Source organism: Mytilus trossulus, chromosome 10 (assembly GCF_036588685.1).
Source record: "Mytilus trossulus isolate FHL-02 chromosome 10, PNRI_Mtr1.1.1.hap1, whole genome shotgun sequence".
Taxonomy (NCBI): domain Eukaryota; kingdom Metazoa; phylum Mollusca; class Bivalvia; order Mytilida; family Mytilidae; genus Mytilus; species Mytilus trossulus.
This window is the reverse complement of record NC_086382.1, coordinates 65412812-65434817: the sequence shown is the minus strand read 5'-3', so window position 1 is coordinate 65434817 and position 22006 is coordinate 65412812. Positions and strand designations below refer to the sequence as shown.

The window sequence follows — 22006 nt, the reverse complement described above, 5'->3', positions numbered from 1 at the left end:
AATCAGAATTCTTGTTAGTAGTAAAAATACTAGTTGAATTTACATTATAAATTAATTGTAACAGCATGTCATAAAGAACCCAGATTAACCAGAATGATTAATGTCGCTCTCACACTGTCCAATCAGTCCGTCCAATCAGTCTGTTCCAAGTAAATATAACCTCACTGCAATAACATGGCAATCCGATATACTGAAATGAAGACAAATTGATTCCTTTATTGACAGATCCTAGGTTTATACCTAACCAAATACAATCAATAACTGACAGTTCTTAAAATATATGTAAGCTAATTTACTGCTGTAAACGCCCTGTTCTCTAAATTATTCTGTTCGGTGGCCTCTCAGCCATGCTTCTTTTGGAATAAAATGACTCAGTGTGTGTATTGATTTTATTGAAAGCGCATCATACTCTCGTGAATGTTTTCATTTGAAGCATCTTTGTTTGACATAAGCTTTGTTGATATACATGAACGACGGAAAAGGAATATAAAATCGACCAAATCGTAAAAGGAATCAACAGGAAACATGAGAACCTTAAGTGGTAAGTCATTTTCTAATTTGTTTTCATTTGTCGTTTAGCGTTCTCCTTTCTAGCCCAATTGGAATGGAATTATATTGATAAGTATTATAATATTGAGAAATGTTGTTTGTTGTTTACCTACAAATCTTTGTTTTATTGAGTTATAATGGAATGTATACATACTCTCTATCCAAAACCTTTAAACCTGAGATGAAATCCATGATAAAGATTCTTAATATTTTGTGTTTCTTTCATGCAATGAATATTCTGGAACCACAAACAGAAGAAGATATTTTAATATTCGATTGTTTGGCCAAATTAATTCGACAATTCAGATTAAAAAAAAAATCTGCTTTACATCATTCCTCTCCTTATAACCTTATAAGAATATCCGATATAAGTATATTACATGAATTTTATCTTACATTTTTTACATCAGATTTTCTTATCTAAAACCTTTTGCATTTAAGATAAAAAAAAAATGAAAAAAAAATGTTTTGCCACTTCACGACATAAATGAAATTTAAATAATACGTCACAATAATTTTGTTTTATCAAGGATGTTGCTTATATTAAATTTTACTAGAAATCAAACGTGATACATCCATTGTCTAAAACATATCAATTCACAAATGTTTTACAACTATGGGAGTTTGTTGGTGGAATGAATTTCCCTGGTTATAATCTTCAATCTTTCTGAAGCAGGCAAGGACATTGACATTCGTGAAATCCATCCGTTTGTAAAGTATAGAGTGTTCTCAAGATGTCATAGTGTACCACAAATGGCATTTTCAACCTAGAAGAACAGCATACACGTATACCGTCCTAATTATTGATTTATAAATTAAAAAAACATAAATCGAAATTATTGAAATTGAAATACGTGTTTTTCAATTTCATGACACAAAAACAGTCATTATTTTGTAATATAATGTTAACATATAAAAGTTTTTATGGAAATTTTCAATTATTTTTTTTACGATTGTATCGTTAGTAGTACAATCAGTTGTAACATCATCAATATCAGATTTTAAATATTTAAATCTCAATTAAATAGAATTATATATATGAGATTAAACGTGAATACTAATCTAATGTTGCTGAAAACGTTATCTTTTATCTTATTTTATTGTAACTACTTTTCAATGAACAAAAACTGTCAATAGCAAAACACAATAATGATATTAAATGAAATGAAAAGTTATTGAATAATACATAAAAATACATATAATATTAACTGTTGCATATTTAAAAGGAATCGATGAATGTTCCCACACCTTATATTGCATATGAATAAAAACCTTATATTGCATATGAATAAAAACCTTATATTGCATATGAATACAAACCTTATATTGCATATGAATAAAATGCATGATTGATTGGGTATTGCTTAAAGTTGATTCATTGCTTAACGTTTAGATCACAACGCAAGACTCATATATGGTTAATCGAGCAAAAGAATTAAATTTTATCGTGTGTGGTTAATGTCAATGAGACAGCAACATAGCTACACTAAAAAGAATTCAAAAATCTTCTATCTGTAAAAAGTCAAGTCAAGTTCTAAATCGACCCGAATCTAGAAAAAAAAAATGATGAATAAATTAACGGAGCCTAATAAAGATCTGCTACCAATTCTAAAATCCCTTATGACTATAGATAAACACAAACGTCTATGTATTTGACAACTTTACGGCATACACCATCCATCAGATAAGCTGGGGTCATACAGAGCTAACAACACAAATTATATATATGTACGTTGATATTTAGCCAAACAATTATACATAATACTAGAAACAATTTAACTTAACCCCTGTATCGAGTGTGGTACGACATTTTCCCTCTGGAGACAGTTTTTTCTCCCTCTAATCAATTAAAACTTTAACTGTCGACAGAGGAGATATATCGTATCGTCCGAGATGTGATGGCAGAATTTATTTCCCTGAAAATTTTTAACTGCAGTTGAATTATATATTTTTTTCATTGTTCATATTCATTCATTCAATAGTCTCTGAGAAAACAATAACTTTTTAGGGTAGCATCATTGGGCATCTTGGCTGGATACCGGTGTATTTTTCATACACCAGCATTATGGACGACAAACGAAGAGACAACCATGTGCAACGCCAAGAATAAGACGTGTAACCAAAGTGACAACTAGCACAGTGTCAATAATCAGACTTGTAACCAAAGAGACAACCGTGTGCAGTGTCAAGAATAAGAGATGTAAACAAAGAGACAACCTTGTGCAGTGCCAAAAATAAGACTTGTAAACAAAGAGACAACCTTGTGCAGTGCCGAGAATAAGACATGTAAACAAAGAGACAAACTTGTGCAGTGCCAAGAATAAGACTTGTAAACAAAGAGACTATCTTGTGCAGTGCCAAGAATAAGACATGTAAACAAAGAAACAACATTGTGCAGTGCCGAGAATAAGACATGTAAACATAGAGACAACCATGTGCAACGCCAAGAATAAGACTTGTAAACAAAGAGACAACCATGTGCAACGTCAAGAATAAGACTTGTAAATAAAGAGACAACTAGCACAGTGCCAAGAATAAGACTTGTAACCAAAGAGACAACTAGGACAGTGACAAGAATAAGACTTGTAAACAAAGAGACAACCTTGTGCAGAGACGAGAATAAGACTTACTAGTATAACCAAAGTGACATCTAGCATAGTGCCAAGAATAAGACTTGTAAACCAAGAGACAATATTGTGCAGTGCCAAGAATCAGACTTGTAACCTAAAAGACAACCTTGTGCAGTGCCAAGAATAAAATGTGTTACCAAAGAGACAACCTTGCGCAATGCCAAGAATAAGACTTGTTACCAAAGAGACACCCTTGCACAATGCCAGAATTAAGACTTGTAAATAGAAAGGAAATATTGTGCAGTGCCAAGAATCAGACTTGTAACAAAAGAGACAACCTTGTGCAACGCCAATAATCAGACTTGTAATCAAAGAGACAACCTTGCACAATGCCAAGAATAAGACTTGTTGCCAAAGAAACAACCTTGTACAATGCTAACAATAAGACTTTTTACCAAAGAGACAACATTGCGCAATGCCAAGAATAAGACTTGTTACCAAAGAGACAACATTTCGCAATGCCAAGAATAAGACTTGTTACCAAAGAGACAACTTTGCACAATGCCAAGAATAAGAATTGTTACCAAAAAGACACTATTGTACAGTGCCAAAAATAAGACTTGTAACCAAAAAGAAAACCTTGCACATGACCAAGAAAGAAACTTGTAACCAAAGAGACAATCTTGTAGAATGCCAAAAATAAAACTTGTAACCAAAGAGACAACCTTGTAGAATGCCAAAAATAAAACTTGTTACCATAGAGATAACATTGTAGAATGCCAAAAATAAAACTTGTAACCAAAGAGACATTATTGTAGAAACCCAAAAATAAAACTTGTAATGAAAGTGACATCATTGTAGAAACTTGTAACCACAGAGACAACCTTGTAGAAGGCCAAGAATAAAACTTGTAACCAAAGAGACAACCTTGTAGAAGGACAATAATAAAACTTGTAACCAAAGACACAACCTTGTACAATGCCAAAAATAAAACTTGTAACCAAAGAGACAACCTTGTTAAATGACAAGAATAGAACTTGTAACAAAACAAACAATTTTGCACAATGTCAATAATAAGACTTGTAACCAAAGAAAAAACCTTACACAAAGAAGAATAACAATAGAAATATTACATTATTAAAATCTAAGACGTTATTACAAAAATGGACATACTCAAGGACGTATATCGTTAGTTATATGACCTTGACATATTGAACACATTTAGAAATAATGAAACGCCATGCTAAGGAGACAACAAAATATATAAAAAAGCAATGATAAGAATAACAATAATGAAAAAGGAAAGGTCGTCCGTTTTTCAGACATGAATTTTGTATAGATAATTACCATAATAGGAAATTTTATTATCAAGGTTTAAATATTAACAACTGACACTACTTGCATGATCCCGTACGTTTGTAAGACCTGAATTTTGTTATGTTAAATGCCATATAAGGTAATTCTATTATCGAGGTCTAAATAAGGACACCGGACTGTACTCTACCTCACCATATGTGGTATACGTCAAAGAGCCTATTCCAATTACACGTTCTAGTTACAAAAAGACATTTAGAGGTCACCAGACAGATGATTTCTAATAAAGATAACAGATGGCGATCTATTGTCCAAAGTGTATCCACAAGTTTTGATTTTAAAATTAAATAGAAAATATTTAAGATTTGCGATATATGTCAAATTCTTCATTGCAAAACCGGAATCTTTTCATTATCCGTACTATGATGGATTCTTAAAATTAGAGAATCATGTTTAAAAAAAGGATTTCTTTCAAATATATAGAAATAATAAGTATGAAAACCTCAGGATGATGACTGTATAGATTGTTCGTTGTATCAAAATCGACTAGGAAATATTATTTTATCAAAATGTTGGATTTTTTTTTAAAATAAATTGCAAGTCGAAAGAAAGATAAGGTGGATGGCAGATCATCTCGGACTATTTCAGAGTAAAACAGACTTTATTGTGATGCATTTTCTGAAATGAACTTTATTAGCAATGCTCAGGGCCAAAATGAGACGCAACCAAAAGTCTCGGGACTCAATAATTTGAGGAGTTATTTATTAAAAGTTGTACTGTTTCTATAAATACACTAAACGCCTGACTTTTCTTTATTCAACCTGTACAATAAATATGGTCTTCTTATGGAGTTTTCAAAACTCCTCCAAACAGAAACGTCCTCTGCTGGTGGAGCTTTAATTCCCCGAGAGTTTCACCAGACCAGCAGTCAGCACTTCTTCGCTGACATGGATTATTATTAATATAGTCATTTTTAGAAATTAACTGTTTACAAAACTTTTTATTTTTTGATATTCTAAGGCTTTTCTAACTCAGGAATAGATTATCTTCGACGTATTTGGCAAAACGTTTAGGAATTTTGGTCCTCAATGCTATTCAACTTCGTACTTCTTTTTGGTCTCTTAAATATTTTTGGATTTGAGCGTCACTGATGAGTCTTTTGTAGACGAAACGTGCGTATGACGTAAGTAAAAAATTAATCCTGGTATCTATGATTAGTTTATTTTCCAACATTTATTTTTCATTTACAAGTACTAGTAATTTGTTTTTAAACGAATACGCATGTCCATGTTTTTTTTTATATTATTGATCAAAATGTCTGATCGTTTTGTAAATGAAAAGGATATTTTATTTATGACTAAATCCGTTTATGAAAAAGATGGATTTTCATCCAAAGATATAAAATATATAATGTTTTATTCATACAAGATCATTTATCCTTTATATCTTCTATATATATATCTGAAAGTATTATACATCAATCAATAAATTATATCTTATACGCTTGTACTATTTGTCAGATTTGTACACATATAATGTTACAAAGATGGAATCTTATCGTTACTCTTGTAACAGCAAAAGCAAATGGAGTCTTATTACCGTATACCGTTATTTTCGCCATTAGAATACTTGAAAGATATGAATTCTGTCTTGCTAACACACAAATGAATGCAACTAATAGGGGGACAATATGAATGATTCCGATAAAAAAGACATCGGCTGTTATTCAGGGTTTTCGCATAGTAAAAGTATCTAAGAGTATATTATATTGGAATACAAAAATAAGAAAGCATTGAACGTGGTTGTTAAATTTGATTTGTGCTTCTTTTGGTTTTTTCTGATTGAGATTGTGACACGGTGATGGCATCTGTACCCCTATTTTGACAATTTTACCAATCAAATCTGTTTTGTTCACCCATCGTTGTAAATATAATGAAATTTGATGTGATTTTTATACAAGTGAGAGGTTTAGCGCTATAAATCAGGTTCAATCCACCATTTATTACATTTGAAAATGCATGTTCCAAGTCAGGAATATGACAGTTCATTCGTTTCATGTGTTTTATCATTTGTATTTGATGAGGAACTTTTCGAATTGAATTTTCCGTAGAGTTCAGTATTTTTGTGATTTTACTTTTTATATTTATGTTGTATGTGTATTTCATCTAAACACTAAATATAGATATGTGGTATGCTTGCCAATGAGATTATTCACCAGAGACCAATAACAAGGATAAAAAAGAAAGAAAAAAAACCCCAACTCACTTAAGGGCGACAATAACAAAGCACATACCATATAGTAAGCTAAAAGGTGTCAACGAGACAACAACTTGACCAAAGGGCAGACAACAGCTCAAGGTCACTAGTATTTATCAAAGTTGATTAAAAATGTAAGACAATTGAAATCAATGAAGAAACTGCTTTGATTGAGAAAAAACAGTCCATATTTTCTTAAAGCTAATCCTATAGAGTATCAAGGAAAACTGTTACCACAGACATAGAGGAGCTTAAATGATCAGACTATGACGTAATGTGAACAATTATATTATTTTTTTCTATCTCAATAAAATCATAACTAACAAATAATGGTTAGGAAAATACCAAAGTAATATGACGTTATAGGTATTAATTGAAAGTACGTAATGATAAAACTTTGTTCTTTGTTATATACATGATACATGACATTGGTGTTAATATTCATTTTTCAAATTCTGACCCTTATTGAATGATAATCATACATCAGATGGTCTCTATCAGTTAGGATTCCCAATAAAGACATTAATAAATGAATAGTTTAAAACCCTTAAATGATATAGACAGAATATAAATGGATATGATACAGAGACAGACAGTTTTTATCGTGATGTTATATGCAGCAAAATTGTAGCCCTGTTTCTGATATTCAGCTGTTTCGTTTACAGATCGCCAATCCTTAGGGAAATTATGCTGAATTGATAATAGTTATGCTTCTGTCTATTCCAACTTAAGTGTAGAAAAGACAATTCCATTCCATAAACAAATCTGATGGAATCTGGTTATAATATGTATTGCAAATTGATCCACGGAACGTGATTTCCAATTTGAAAATTGCTCAAGTGAATTGAACGGGAATAAGTTATATAGCAATGAGTAACAGGTTTAATTTAAGTCCTTAATGCCTTTGAAAAAAGAAGATTGATTTAAATAGTTTTTTTATCAACTGATTTAAAAAGAAAGGGATTTTTCGAATTTTTGGCATTTCTGATTAAGTTAAATAACTGCATTTGACACGATGGTATATGTTCTATATAGGTATTTGCTTTATTAATTTATTTCCTTAAAATCGTCGTATATAAATCCATGTTACCCATGACACTCTCGATTCTGTAACTAGTAATTAAGTTTTTTTTAGAATAAGGTATCATTATTGTGCTGATGACCTCAAGAGTTACTGACCCCTGTTGATACACATTGAAATTGATTATTTTCAGTAATTATAGTTGTTGTTCATAAGAGTTACTGACCCCTGCTGATACACATTGATATTGACCATGTCAAGTAATTATTTGATGTTCATAAGAGTTACTGACCCCGGGTGATACACATAGTAATTAATAAAATTGTGAATATAAATTGGAAATATGTCAAAGAGACAACAACCTAACAAAAGAGTAGACAACACCCAAAGTCCACCTATGTATTGACAATATTCAGTTGTGAGTTGATGCTCATAAGAGTTACTGACCCCGTTGATACATATCGTAATTGACTATGACCAGTAATTAGCTGATGCTCCAAAAAATTACTGACCCCCTGTTGATACACATGGTAATTGATTATGTCCAATAATAAGGTGATGCTCCAAAGAGTTACTGACCCCTGTTGATACACGTGGTGATTGAACAAGTCTAGTCGATGCTCATAAGAGTTACTGACCCCGTTGATATACATGGTAATTGACTATGTACAGTAATAAGGTGATGCCCAAAGAGTTACTGACACCTGTTGATACACATGGTAATTGACTATGTCCAGTAATTAGTTGATGCTCCAAAGAGTTACTGACCCCCTGTTGATACATATCGTAATTGACTATGTCCAATAATTATGTGATGCTCCAAAGAGTTACTGACCCTTTCTTCTTCTTCTGATATACAGTTACAGCTTCGTTATTATTGAAGATTACGAACTGTTGCATGCGCGGAGAATATGATTAAAAAATATGAACAAAAATTTATCTTTAACTTAGTAGAATACTTGGTGATATTTACATGAAAGAAAACAACAAGTGATTAAAAAATATGTACATTGTTATTTATAGAATTAAATTATGTTGTGGAGAACAATTGGTGTCAACTGATCTCTGTAAATTTCAATGGTTTGACTTGCTACCACAACTTGTGGCAACATGTTCCATTGAATGATTGTTTGCGGAAAGAATGACCATTTGTAGCTGTCTTTAGAGGTGGATATTTGCCGAAATGTTTAAGTATGTAATTTTCTTGTTCTAGTATCTGATGGTATGAGGACTAGTGATGGGATTGCAATGAGTCCATGGATGACCTTGTAGAACGTGATAAGTCTGGTTTTGAGGCGGCGCTCACTGAGTGAGGGCCATTGTAGTTCATTTAACATGAATGTAACACTACTGGTGTTGTGGTAATTGTTACATACATATCGGGCCGCACGCCTCTGTACCATTTCTAGCTTATTTTTATAATCTGCTGTGTGTGGATCCCATAGACTACAGGCATATTCAAGTTTTGGTCTCACTATTGATTGGTAAGCACGGGATTTGATACTGGAGTTAGAAATTTTTAAGTTTCGCCTAAGAAAGCCAAGAGATTTATTTGCATTTGATACGATGTTGTTGTAGTGAATGTTCCATTTTAAGTTAGACTGTAGGGTTACGCCAAGATATTTTGCAGATGTTACTAGTTCTAAAGTATGGTTATGAAGGATGTAATCGTGTTTAAATGGTTGTTTTTTCTGTGTGATGGTTAAGATAGTGCATTTTCCAGGATGGAAGGCCATGAGCCAATCAGCCTCCCATTTCGCTGCTGCGTTAAGATCTTTTTGTAAATTTGTGCAGTCTTGTTGACATGTTATATCTCGGTATATAATACTGTCATCAGCGAAGAGTCGTAGTTTGCTGTGTTCCAGGTATTCTGGAAAATCATTAATGTATATTAAAAAGAGTATAGGCCCAAGAACAGTTCCTCGGGGGACACCTGATGTTACTGGTGCTGTATTTGATGTTATTCCATCTATTACCACTGTTTGCGTACGGTCTGATAAGAAAGCCTGAAACCATTTTAGAGTGTTACCTTGAATGCCATAGTATTTTAGTTTATAGAGTAGACGTTTGTGGGGAACCTTATCAAAGGCCTTGGCAAAATCCATAATAATGAGGTCTGTTTGTATATTTTTGCTGTTGTTGTTATGAAGTTCTTGTATAAATTGAATTAGTTGTGATTCGCATGATCTGGATTTTCGGAAACCATGTTGGAGGTCGTAAAGAATGTTATTTGCCTCTAAATAGTTCATGATGTTACTTGTCACTATATGTTTCATCAACTTACAACAAATACAAGTGAGTGAAATCGGTCTATAATTTTCAGCCTTGTATCGTTCACCCTTTTTAAATGCTGGTGCAACAATTGCATGTTTCCAGTCTTTTGGTGTTTTTCCCGATTTCAGAGATTTGGTAAATATGGTGGTAAGTATGGGTGCTATTTGTGCTTTTAGTTCTTTTAATACACATGGTAATTGATTATGTCCAGTAATTAGTTGATGCTCATAAGAGTTACTGACCCCGTTGATACACATGGTAATTGACTATGGCCAGTAATTAGTTGATGCTCATAAGAGTTACTGACCCCCCTGTTGATACACATCGTAATTGACCAAGTCCAGTAATAATTGACATCCGATAAATCTTTTTGGATAATGATTTTGTCTCTTCTGACTTTATTTGTTTGATTATTTGTCTGATTAAAGTAGACATTGATAAACTTGTATTTGCATATCCGACAAATCTCGTTTGTGTTGTTTATACAAAATTTAGTCCTGGTATCTATGATGAATTTATTTACAAACAATGGGTCGATGCCACTGCTAGTGGATATTTATTTCCCCGAGGGTATCACTAGCCCAGTAGTCAGCACTTTTGTGCTAACATGAATTATCATTGATATGGTTATATTTATAAATTAGCTGTTTACGACAATTTGAATTTTTGAAATACTTAGGCTTTTCCACCCCAGGCATAGATTACCTTAGCTGTATTTGACCAAACTTTTAGGAATTTTGGTCCTTAATGCCCTTCAACTTCGTACTTTAATTGGCCTTTTTTTTAACTCTTTGGATTCGACCGTCACTGATGAGTCTTTTGTAGACAAAATTCGCGTCTGGCGTATATACAAAATTTAGTCCTGGTATCTATGATGAGTTTATTATGTAGTGTCTACGGAGGGATATATTACATTTATTATAATAAAATAAAATAGATACCAGTCTCTGGTATAGCGACAAACACCCAGAATACAATCGCAGTTATTACACGCACCATTTTGTTCTAATGAATCTATGTTTCTTTGCAACACAAATCGATTTCTGCAAAGTAAAAATGCTTTGAATCAAATGATATACTCCTCTCTCACTTCAAAGATAAGACAATATTACACTGCATGTGATGCATATTGTCTCTTTGAACATGTTAAATAGATTTGATTTATCTACAATTTACCAACTTTTTCGTTTCGTAATATCTCCAAAGATTTGTGTGCTACTTGAACCGTAATTCTCGACTAGAATATTGTTGGACGACATTTTCATTGTTCTTCAAGTTATCTTCAGTCTATTGGTCCATCCGATATATAATGTATTCACGGAAAACATCTCACACTTTTTTAGAACATTTGATTTTATTGCAGTTATCATATATGTGATGGGGTGTGTTTTAAACGGTTTAATTTTGTAAATTTTGATAAAAAATACGGACTTTTAGAAGTAAGTTACTTTAGGTGAAGTTTGACTAGTATTCCAAGATAATAGTGTAGATGTATGTCCAAAGTAGAATTCGTGTATCCATCAATACATTGACAATTCAAGCAAAACAAATGTACGAGTTGTGATTCACTGTTCATTTCCGTTTCCATGTGAGGTCTAATGAAAATGCTTGGAAACGGTGTTTAATTTCATGACTCAACATTGCTAAACACTATTGATAAACGTAAATGCAAAGGAATGGTACTATAAAAGAGGGACAAAAGATACCAAAGGGACAGTCAAACTCATAAATCTAAAACAAACTGACAACGCCATGGCTAAAAATGAAAAAAAAGACAAACAGAAAAACAATAGTACACATGGCACAAAATAGAAAACTAAAGAATAAACAACAAGAACCCCATGGTGTTCATTAGCTTTATCTTCTTGTTTTTTCTACAGCAATGATAATCTCTTAAATTACATCTGAAAATATTGCAACAGTTGGAATATAATATGATGGTTTAATAAATCGGTACATCCAAAAGAATTTTAGAATATTTTACAATTCTCGGCTTCTACAAATCACCTGAATATAGTGAAGGAGAGAAATGTTGTCGGCAAAACGTTTTCAAGGATCATATTGAAGAACCAACAATGTAAAAGAAAATTTATGTTTTATTTTTGATTTTTGAAAGATTAGAACAATGATGCATTCATTGAAAAAACAGTTAAGCAACATATCAAAATTTTCCGAAGCATTAACAATTTACTTTTTGATATTGTTTGGTTGTGTAAATATTGTGCAGTATGTTTTTTGTTTGTTACGATAATCTATGTAAGGTTATGTTTAGAAGTATATTTTTTTGTGCTATTAAAAATTAACAATAATTGTTTTCTAAACTTTTTCTCAGTATTATAATGCAATACCTGACACATTAGTAATGTATGCAGTTTGTATCTGTTTGTGTCTGTGTGTGTTTGGTCATTCCATAGAGTTAACTGTACCCCAATATTTTGCAGATTTTGAAAAACAAGATATATTTTGTTTTATCATGAATATAACTATCAAATAAAGACAACCGTAGTACAAATACAGGTTTATTTGTTAGATTATCAGGGAACCACCATCTATTCGTGTCAATTTCCGTTGTAAGCTTAATTGCTTTCCAGCTTTTGTGGTCTTTATTTTACCCCAGGCGTATACCAGTCGTTTTATGATACTGCAGAGATCTAATTATACATACAATTGTCATAAACACCTGCTTACATAAAATTGCATATTTCACAAACAGTATATGCCGGAACAGAAATATCCAACATATTTCTACTATACAAAAACATTTAGACGGTACGTGCACACTTCGGCTATATCAATACACCAATACTTAATCATTTGGGTTATACGTATAGATTTCGTCTATATTTGTACATTTTGACGATGCGCATACACTTGGACTAACCACAGAACACACTCTGAAAGCTATATAAATTGAACAGAAGCGGAAATTATTTAAAGAATTATATATAGTTCAGAAGGATCCAAATAGTTTCAGCTTTCATTTATACAAAGTTTGCAACAACATCGTTCATAGTTCAAAGATAACAGCTGACAGAAAAAGGTCTAACTACTTTGTATAACAAGATACTATTGTCTGATATGTTAACAAACCGGATATCTTATCACCATTTCATCACCATCACCACAACGTTTCGGTAGGAGTTCGATCAGTTATTTTCACATTTGTTTTCCTACCTATGTTCATCCCTTTATTGCAAAAAAAAAAATATTTCTGTAATTTTCTATTTCACAACGAATTATCTTCGTTTATTCATATGGCTATAGATCAGGTATCATATGTTAGCTATAGCCTGTAAACTTATACTACAATAAGCTATTCAGAAGGATTAACAAATAGGGACACTTTATAACGCTTTTCCTTCTCATCGACTATCCATTTCTCTGTTTGTTCGATATACATGTGTTTGTAGTGATGTTTCAGATTTCAATAAAATAAATTGGTAAACAGTTTAATAGAAGTTGTAATAGATATATATATTGATTGACTTCAGAATTATTATCCCCTTTTCAGAAAATGAGAAAATAATACATTAAACATTCAGGTTTTATGATATTATTATCTATAAAACAAAAACAGTTTTGTGAATTGGTTCTTCAAATATTTGTTTTGTCTTGATAGACCAATTAATATGAATTATAGCTATAGCCTCTGTTGTTTTGAAATATTCCGTATGTTTTTGTTTTAAAATTGATTCCATTATTTACAGATTGGAACATGATTTCATTAACCTGTTTTCTTTATTCTATAAAACATGTAAACAATTTTTATTGCCGAGTTTGGTTTTCTTTGAATGATATTTTTGAAACTAAATAATCAATTAGCGACTTTGAAAAGCCAGGATTTCAATACAAGTTCAAATTAAAATTTCAGTATGATATGGTGAACTTCAATCTTTCTAATTATGGAAGCTTTTGTACCTGTACATATTCTTTTCTGCGTAGTGATCACACATCATTTCTGAGGTCCATCCTATATTGTTTGTTAGGTCTTAGGTTGTTAGTGTATGGCCAAACTAAGTAAAGATCATTCTACATTTAATTCAAACTATTTAAACATCAATATTTGTCCTTTTCTGGTTATGAATATTTCAGAATATTTTATATAATTATGTCCGATAAATGGGATTGTTCGTTCCTTATTGTAATTTCCTTTTCTTGGCGATGTTTCTCTGTTTTATTTTCATGTGCTGCTTGTCGATCGAATATTTGGTGTATGCGGTTTGTTCTTTTGTTTTGTTGCAATGTCTTTGAATAGGTTGTTGCGATGGAGATTAAACACCCATTAACATTTTAAACCAAGCCATATACATAACCTAACTGTTCCTACCCGGAGCCTGTAATTCAATGGTTTCGTTGGCTGCTTTCTATCTATCATATTTGTTTTATTTCTAAATCAGGCCATTGGTTTTCGTGTCTGATTTAATCCTAATTTTATTATGTCGAGGTCTGTTAAAGCCCACGGTACGATTTTTTCACAGTTGAAGGATACAAGTTGACCTATATATAGTAACATTCATCCACATCTATTGGTCTTATGGCTTTTTAATTCGCAATCATATCCCATCCCCATATTTTTATATTGATCGTCTTTTTTCCAACAGAACTGATTGTCTCCATCAAGTATTTGAAATCAGACACTAATAACTTATTAAACAGCATTACTTAATGTTTGATAGTCGTGCTTTATTGGCTTTTTTAGAGATTTTTTTTCTATTTCTACGATTGTTTCAACTTGTTTACTACATCATTATTTCTAGAAAGTTGAAAAAAACAATCATTTTGTTCTTCGATGTAGACCTATTATAGTGAAAGTTTTATGTCAGTCTGTTAAATTGGAGACAGATCACTGCATTATGAAGTCACTGAAGGTGGAATCAATCATTGTTGATACAAATGTTCAAGTCAAACATAAAACCAGTTGATTGAATGTGTATATATTCCTAGTTTTATCGTCTTTGTAATTATTAATTTGTCAACCTAACATGACGAGAAAATTAATTTCTGATTTAGTAGAGCCTGGCTGCAGAGTGTGGTCTCACCATCTTCTTTACGATTACTCAAACACTTGATCATTAATGCAGGCATGTTGAATCGCAACTGTAACCAGATGATTTTTTTTATCGTAAATTCTAATACTGAAATGTACTTCTTTTGAAAACATATAAGACGCTATTAACCACGACAACACGGTATGAAATATTATCAAGATTCTTTTCAGTTAATTGATATAAGTCGGTGACATGACAAACACTAAATATATATGATTTAAAAAAGCAAAGGCATACTCTTCAAAACTATACAATAACATTAACGGTACCAATTGTTCTGCACCCGATGCGCATTTCTACAATACACGTCTCTTCAGTGATGCTCGTGGCCAAAATATGTACAATCCAAAGCTTATGTAAAAGATGAAGAGCTATAATCCAAAAGTTCCAAAAAGTATAGCCAAATCCGTGAAAGGGATCAGAGCTTTGCATGAGGGAGATATACAATGTTCTGTTGTTATATGTCTTATTTTACAGGTTGTTAAGAGATAATTGTCATCTGCAAATTTTTCATAAAATCTTTCATAAAAAAACTGAATTGGTAAACAGATCTTTTAAGACATACCATTCTGTATGTCTTGAATCATTTTTGGTATACGAGATATAGTTTTATATCTGCTGTTTTCATCCTGGTTGGTTTAAACAATTTGACTTGACTCAAAACAAATGAAAAAGACACAACCCAAGGTTACATAAGGTAACTGCAGGTATATTTTCAATGACATCAAGAAGTCAATATATATCCCACAATGAAAACTACATTCCTGACATGTCAATGGAAGACCTTTGTTTTTATTCTGTATCATTTTCAATAATCAATGTTTCCATGATGGAAGCGGTTTAATTGACAAGTTCGTAATGATTGATTGTCACATATTTTCAATGGTACGCATTGCTCAATAAGCAGCAACTAGTTTTCTAATAACAAGCTTTAATTTATCAGCTTATGGAAGGATTACACAAAACTTTCAGATAACGCTTGTTATAAGACAAGACAATACAATTTATCACAATTCAAGCAGACATAAGGACATACATAAGGATATATTTTCAATTCTTTATTAACCACATGTTTTACAATATACGGGTATGGTAATACGAGTCATATACATAATTATACATTTGCAATTACGCTAAAGAAATAATCTTGAGGTTGTTGCTACTATTTTGTAAAGTTATCTCTCCAATGGTATGAGATTATCTCGCCGATGTTCTCAGGTTATCTCTTTTATATTATAAGGGTATCTAGCTCAATGCTTTATAGATATTTATTTCACAAGGATTCGTGTTCTTCGCACAATCGGTAACTGTTGTATGCCCTAAGCAAACTCGCCTACGAAACTTCTCATGCAGAAAAAAAGACGACATGCGAGTTAAACATCATGTAATATTTCATTTTGAAACATTATTACTCCAGCATTTCTCAAAATGTCTGACATTTTGGATAAACTTTGTGACTATGTTTTTGTACATACTCAATATCCAACACAACTTTCCAAATTTTGATGCATTTTTTTTTAGAAGGCTGTTATTTTTCTCTCTATATCTTAATTTCAGTCGAAACAGTATCATTCATTTTAGTTAGTATATTATATTTTTTGATAAACCTGGAATATAACTAGTTTTCCTGAAAATATCCCAATACATTTTTAGTCGCTATAACACAATACGTTAGTTGTTGTTTGAGCTGTAGCTTTACATTTTTCCCCTTCAGAGTATGATTGTTCAGATGATATGAAACAAAAAGACTTCTATCATTAAATCGATCGTACAGCTACTTACTTAACAAGAGATCAATTTGTCCGGTTGTTTTAATTATTCAGAACGCTTGGTCAAATATTGCTAAGAGCTTTTGCCACTTTAGAAAGTGTTAAGTAGGTGATAGAATATTGGAAGAGAATGTTACTGGTTTATATAACGATGCTGATGTTCAGTAATGTTTAGAAATCATTTAACATGTTTATCACAGTGTCTGTTCAATCATTGGTAAATTTTAAAGGTCTTTTATACCGTAATTTACAATTAATAATAGAGTTATGCTATTGTGATTTGAAAGTCATGTTCAAATAAGGAATGTTTCTCCTTTATGCTCAGCTGTGATTCCATGTCGGTATTGATAACAGTTGTCCAGTCTTTTTTTTTGGTCATATCTGCAAATCAAAGTTTATATTTGCTTAGATTCTCATTTTTTGCGCCGAACCACAGTTAAGATTATAAATTGTCGAAAAAGAAAACATCCTGACATTGTTCATAATCAAAATCATGAATAAAAAACTAATTACATTTGAATATTGACCTTCCTCGCAGCTTTGTTCTTTCAAAGGTTTTTGTCATAACCTCCAACATTCGGATGCATATTTCTAAAGTCAGAATGCCTTATGAATCCCTGGTGATTATTCACTATAGTAAATCTTAGAGGAAGTAATCTAAATTCTTATCACACTTTCACAGAGAAGATTGTATTAAACCGTTTATATAAACCCAGTCAGTAATTAAGTGATGTGACACAATCGGAATAAAAAGAAACACAAAATAATCAATTCCGTCATTAGGAAGAACTCCACTGAGCTCAACAATTTAATCAGAGGCTATATACCACTAAAGAAGATAAACCAGTGTCATGTCATGTTTGCTACAACTCGTGCCATTTGGGAGAACATATAGGTTTAAAATAATCGGTGTAACGATGGTTGCAAATTGTTTGTTATTGCATGTTGGTGATGTGTGACATTTCCTCCTTTTAAACGTATTGTGTGCTTAATATTGATCTCATTAAATATATTTTACTTGATTGGTGAAGAAATGTTACCCAAATCATTTACTTTAAATTCACACCTCAAGTTTGTACTCCATTCTAACATTTTTTTAAATAATGAAACATGCAGTTGTTTTATATTTTTCTCTCGATACTAGTTTTTTCTTTGTATGATTGAAGAACATAAACTTTTTTTTTTAGATTTCCGAGGTGAAATGATGAATCGTATTATCGTATTATGTCGACTCCTACTCCCACTAAACGCTGTGTTGAAAGATACAATATAAATAATCGAAAAGGTTTCAGATACAGTTTCGTATGCTGATAGTATAATGAAATTTAGAACGCAGAATAATAAATGAGACTCATTTAACTTTTTTTTGGTAAGGCATAACGCATAAATAAGCATATATTTTACATTTCTGCAATATATTTGTTCATATATGTATAGTTACTTTTTTCTCCAAAATTTCTATTCACGTTATGTTAAAACAGGTCAACTTCCTGCATTTTAGTTGATCAGGAATGTACAGTAATGAAAAGAGGAAAATTAATTTGTAATGATATGCCAGTTTTCATCTCCAGTTTGTTATTTAAGGTAGATAGGGTTTCTTTCTCCATCTTGGATTTAAAAATACAAGAAAACAAGGTCTAGATCTTTAATAGAATGTGCACATTTTGAGAGTAGTATGACATTCATGTTTAAGAACTTGATTTCAATATAGAAAATGATACGTTTCATCATTTTTATGGTTGTATTTTACAAAACAATGAAAACTTTTGTTTGATTAAATTTATATCAACGTTGCCACATAAGGGGAAGCAACTCAAATGCAAGGGCATATAATTCAGATAAAGATACTTTTAGAATAGAATGTGCTATTTTATTTTGTAGCAAGAAAACGGTTCCGGTGATCCCATTTTTCCTTTCTCTTTTAAAGCATAATATTAAAGCTATATTCTCGTATTTTATCTCAAAATTATATGGTATAGGTATCGCTTTATTGCAGATCATTGGTTTTCTATAAATAATCTTTACAAAATATGTCAATTTTGAACATCGTGTAGCGTGAAAATAAGCCCCGTGACCCATTTTTTTGTTTTTATTTTTTTTAAAAGTATAATATAAACTACATTTTGGCAAATTATTAAAAAAAATCTATGGATTATAATTTAGACACCCTATCTACCTTAAAAGATGCAACCTTTTCAAATCAGTTCCTTCATCATATAAGAATTGTATTTGGAAGAAGAGGGACTGACCATCTTATAATTTTTAAAATGATTTCTTTTCCCCCTTTATGAAATATTTATAATATTCGCGCGATAAAGCTGTAATAGAAACACGAATTGTGTTAGGTCGAAAAATGTTTATTTCATATTCGTAATAAACTATTGTTAAGGGCATACGATACAGTTTTGATCCTGTATTTACAAGTTCATGAAAATTTGCATATAGGCTATTTTTTACCTGATTAAATCAAATATGTAATAAAAAATATACCTTCATGTGCTACTTTTTGCGTAAAATGAGGTCGAAATTTGGTTCATTTGCTCGAAATTCAGATTTGTGGCCGTAATTTCTTTTTCGAAAGAAAGACTTACCTTTTTTTTTATAAAAGATAAAAACAAATTGTTTTTTGTTAAATAATCGGTAATTTCTGTATTTTATAAATATCCTAAAAAATATGCACTTTTTTTATTCAGAAAAGACTCATATTTATCAAATGTTCATGCATTGAGGAAAAAACGTATTTTTTTACTGCATGTTTGTCACAATTGAAAAAAATCCTCTATTTACAGTTTTATAAAATTTGGGTCACATAATCTCCCTGCAAAATGAAACCAAATGCCGTTTTGAAAAATAGGGGTCCATGAACTCGTTTTCAAATTAAATCAGTTTGAATGATAAAAATCAGTCGAAAAATGCATCTTTTCCCGATATGTCACAGTTTGACGTCGCGAAAATAACAAATTACGTTAGCAACGTCATAACCTTCCCTGTAACTGTATCGTATGCCCTTAACATCCCATTCCTTGTGATAAAAATAATACCATTGGACATCAGAATGTTCAACTACAGCTATGACAATATAGAGGATAGTAAAATAGTGGGAAAGAAGAGTTACTCGATTTGCTAATTTGGTAATACTATAATATTCGTATTCGTGTTTTTAATATCATAGAATTTATATTCGTATTTTTATAGCTAAAGATATTGGTATTCATATTACCAATTTGTATTTTTTACCATTCCTGTCAGCCCCTCGTATGTATAATAGTAATGGTATCATTACTGTTGAATCAATTTGGTTAGAAATATTTCCGGTGAACAAAGTTTTGGTTTTATTTTGATTGTAGTAGTCTCAATATATTCGCCTTCTAAAACTTGCTTCCAATCCCACTTTTATTCGAGCTTACTACCAGATATGAGTGGAACATGATTTGCTTATATTTGTAGAGAACAATAAGAGAATTTAAATAAACCGTAGAATAAATCGAAATATTGGCACACACATCAACCATAATTGTATTTGACATGAATCATACACATAATAAATGTTGGAACCAAGATAATGTTACCATTTAATGTTTGACAGCATTCGATACTTTAATTTACACACATTTCTAATGCGATGAACTACTAGTATAACAAGTTTTCGGTTTTCTCTGAGTTCTTTTGTTAGATAGACTTTACCATAAAGGGATTATTCCAATTACTTGGAATGACAGAGGTCGTCTGATTTTTCTTACTGAACTCCGAGGGAATGGCAAGTCTAATTAGATGACTCTATTCCACATAAACATATCGCACTTTTATGTAACTAGGTAACTAGTTTACCTCAATAGAACAAACGTAATTACGAAATCTTATTATATTATATCCTTGAAATTTTGCTTCGAGTGAAATCACAACGAATCATGTGGTTTTTATTTAAAATAAGATGGAACAAAGCATACCTATTTAGTAAGGTCATACACCAACCTTTTTTCAGAATGTTGCATGAAAATTAAAAGGCTAAAAAGAGAGAAAAAATATTGTGTAAAAAGACAGCCTTTGAAAGATATATCAGTACCCTTTAACCTTAAATAGCAAACCTTGATATAATATTCCTTCGTTTTTAAATTTCTAATTCGCAAAATTCAAAGAAAAAGAAAAAGAAAAAAAAAGTTTTTGGGATGTCCGCCATAACCCCCCCCCGTAAATAAACCCATTAATTTGAACTACAAACTTATTATAAAGTCTGAAACGCAGTTGTATTCAAATACAACCTACATACAGCATACTTGTCTTTAACGTCTTTATCACATTTAACAGAGGCCTTTGCAGTTAAAGTACAATTTATACTATCATTTTATATAATAAAAGGACCGATATGACACAAATCCATGATTATCACTATAAAGGAATGAAAAAAACCAATTCATCCTATTAATAGTTATCAAAGGTACCAGGATTATAATTTAGTACGCCAGACGCGCGTTTCGTCTACATAAGACTCATCAGTGACGCTCATATCGAAATAGTAATAAACCAAATAAATACAAAGTTGAAGAGCATTGATAATCCAAAATTCCAAAAAGTTGTGCCAAATACGGCTAAGGTAATATCAGATAACGTATTACGCGTCTGAATAGACGATCTAGTAACTAACTGTAAATACTGATTATTGCATGGCACTGTGATTATTAAAATTCATTAACTGTTAAAGTTAAGACTTTCCTATTGACCTAATTATGTAATTGTATTAGAAATGTCATGTGTTTACTTGCAGTTGCTAAGTTTGCTCCGAAGAAACAACAAATGTAACATATATCCCTGGGCATATATAAGAAATTAAATTGAAACTCTTTTTCAATGTTCGTTCTAGTCAGGATATAAAACAGACATATATGTTTCATATGGTCACAAAACTTTGACTTTTTTAAATGAGGGAACATAATAAAACAAAAATCATACATTTTTTTTAACACATCCAATAACAAATTCCGTTATTTATGATTCCAACTATTCCTGGTAAACAACATGTTAATCTAAAATTCAATGGAAACCCTTATTCTTTGAAATAACTTAGTTTACTTTAATCATCCTCTTTTGTAGTTATTAATTTTGAAATTATAAATTTAACATCTTCAAGCAAAGCTGACCAACTATTTCCTTTTGTGCGTTCCTGATGAAGGTAAATCAAGAAAAGCGCTCGGGAAGCATTACATTATT

General features: G+C 31.4%; 1 protein-coding gene across 1 annotated transcript in view; it reads left to right on the top strand.

Annotated features, from left to right (window-relative positions):
• The first annotated feature begins 261 nt into the window (after nucleotides 1-261).
• The window catches only part of LOC134688384 (tubby-related protein 4-like), a 67035-nt gene continuing 45290 nt past the window's right edge, over nucleotides 262-22006 (top strand). Inside the window, exon 1 of the mRNA XM_063549068.1 lies at nucleotides 262-541. The gene's annotated coding sequence lies outside the window, so the exon portion shown is untranslated. The remainder of the gene's footprint in view (nucleotides 542-22006) is intronic.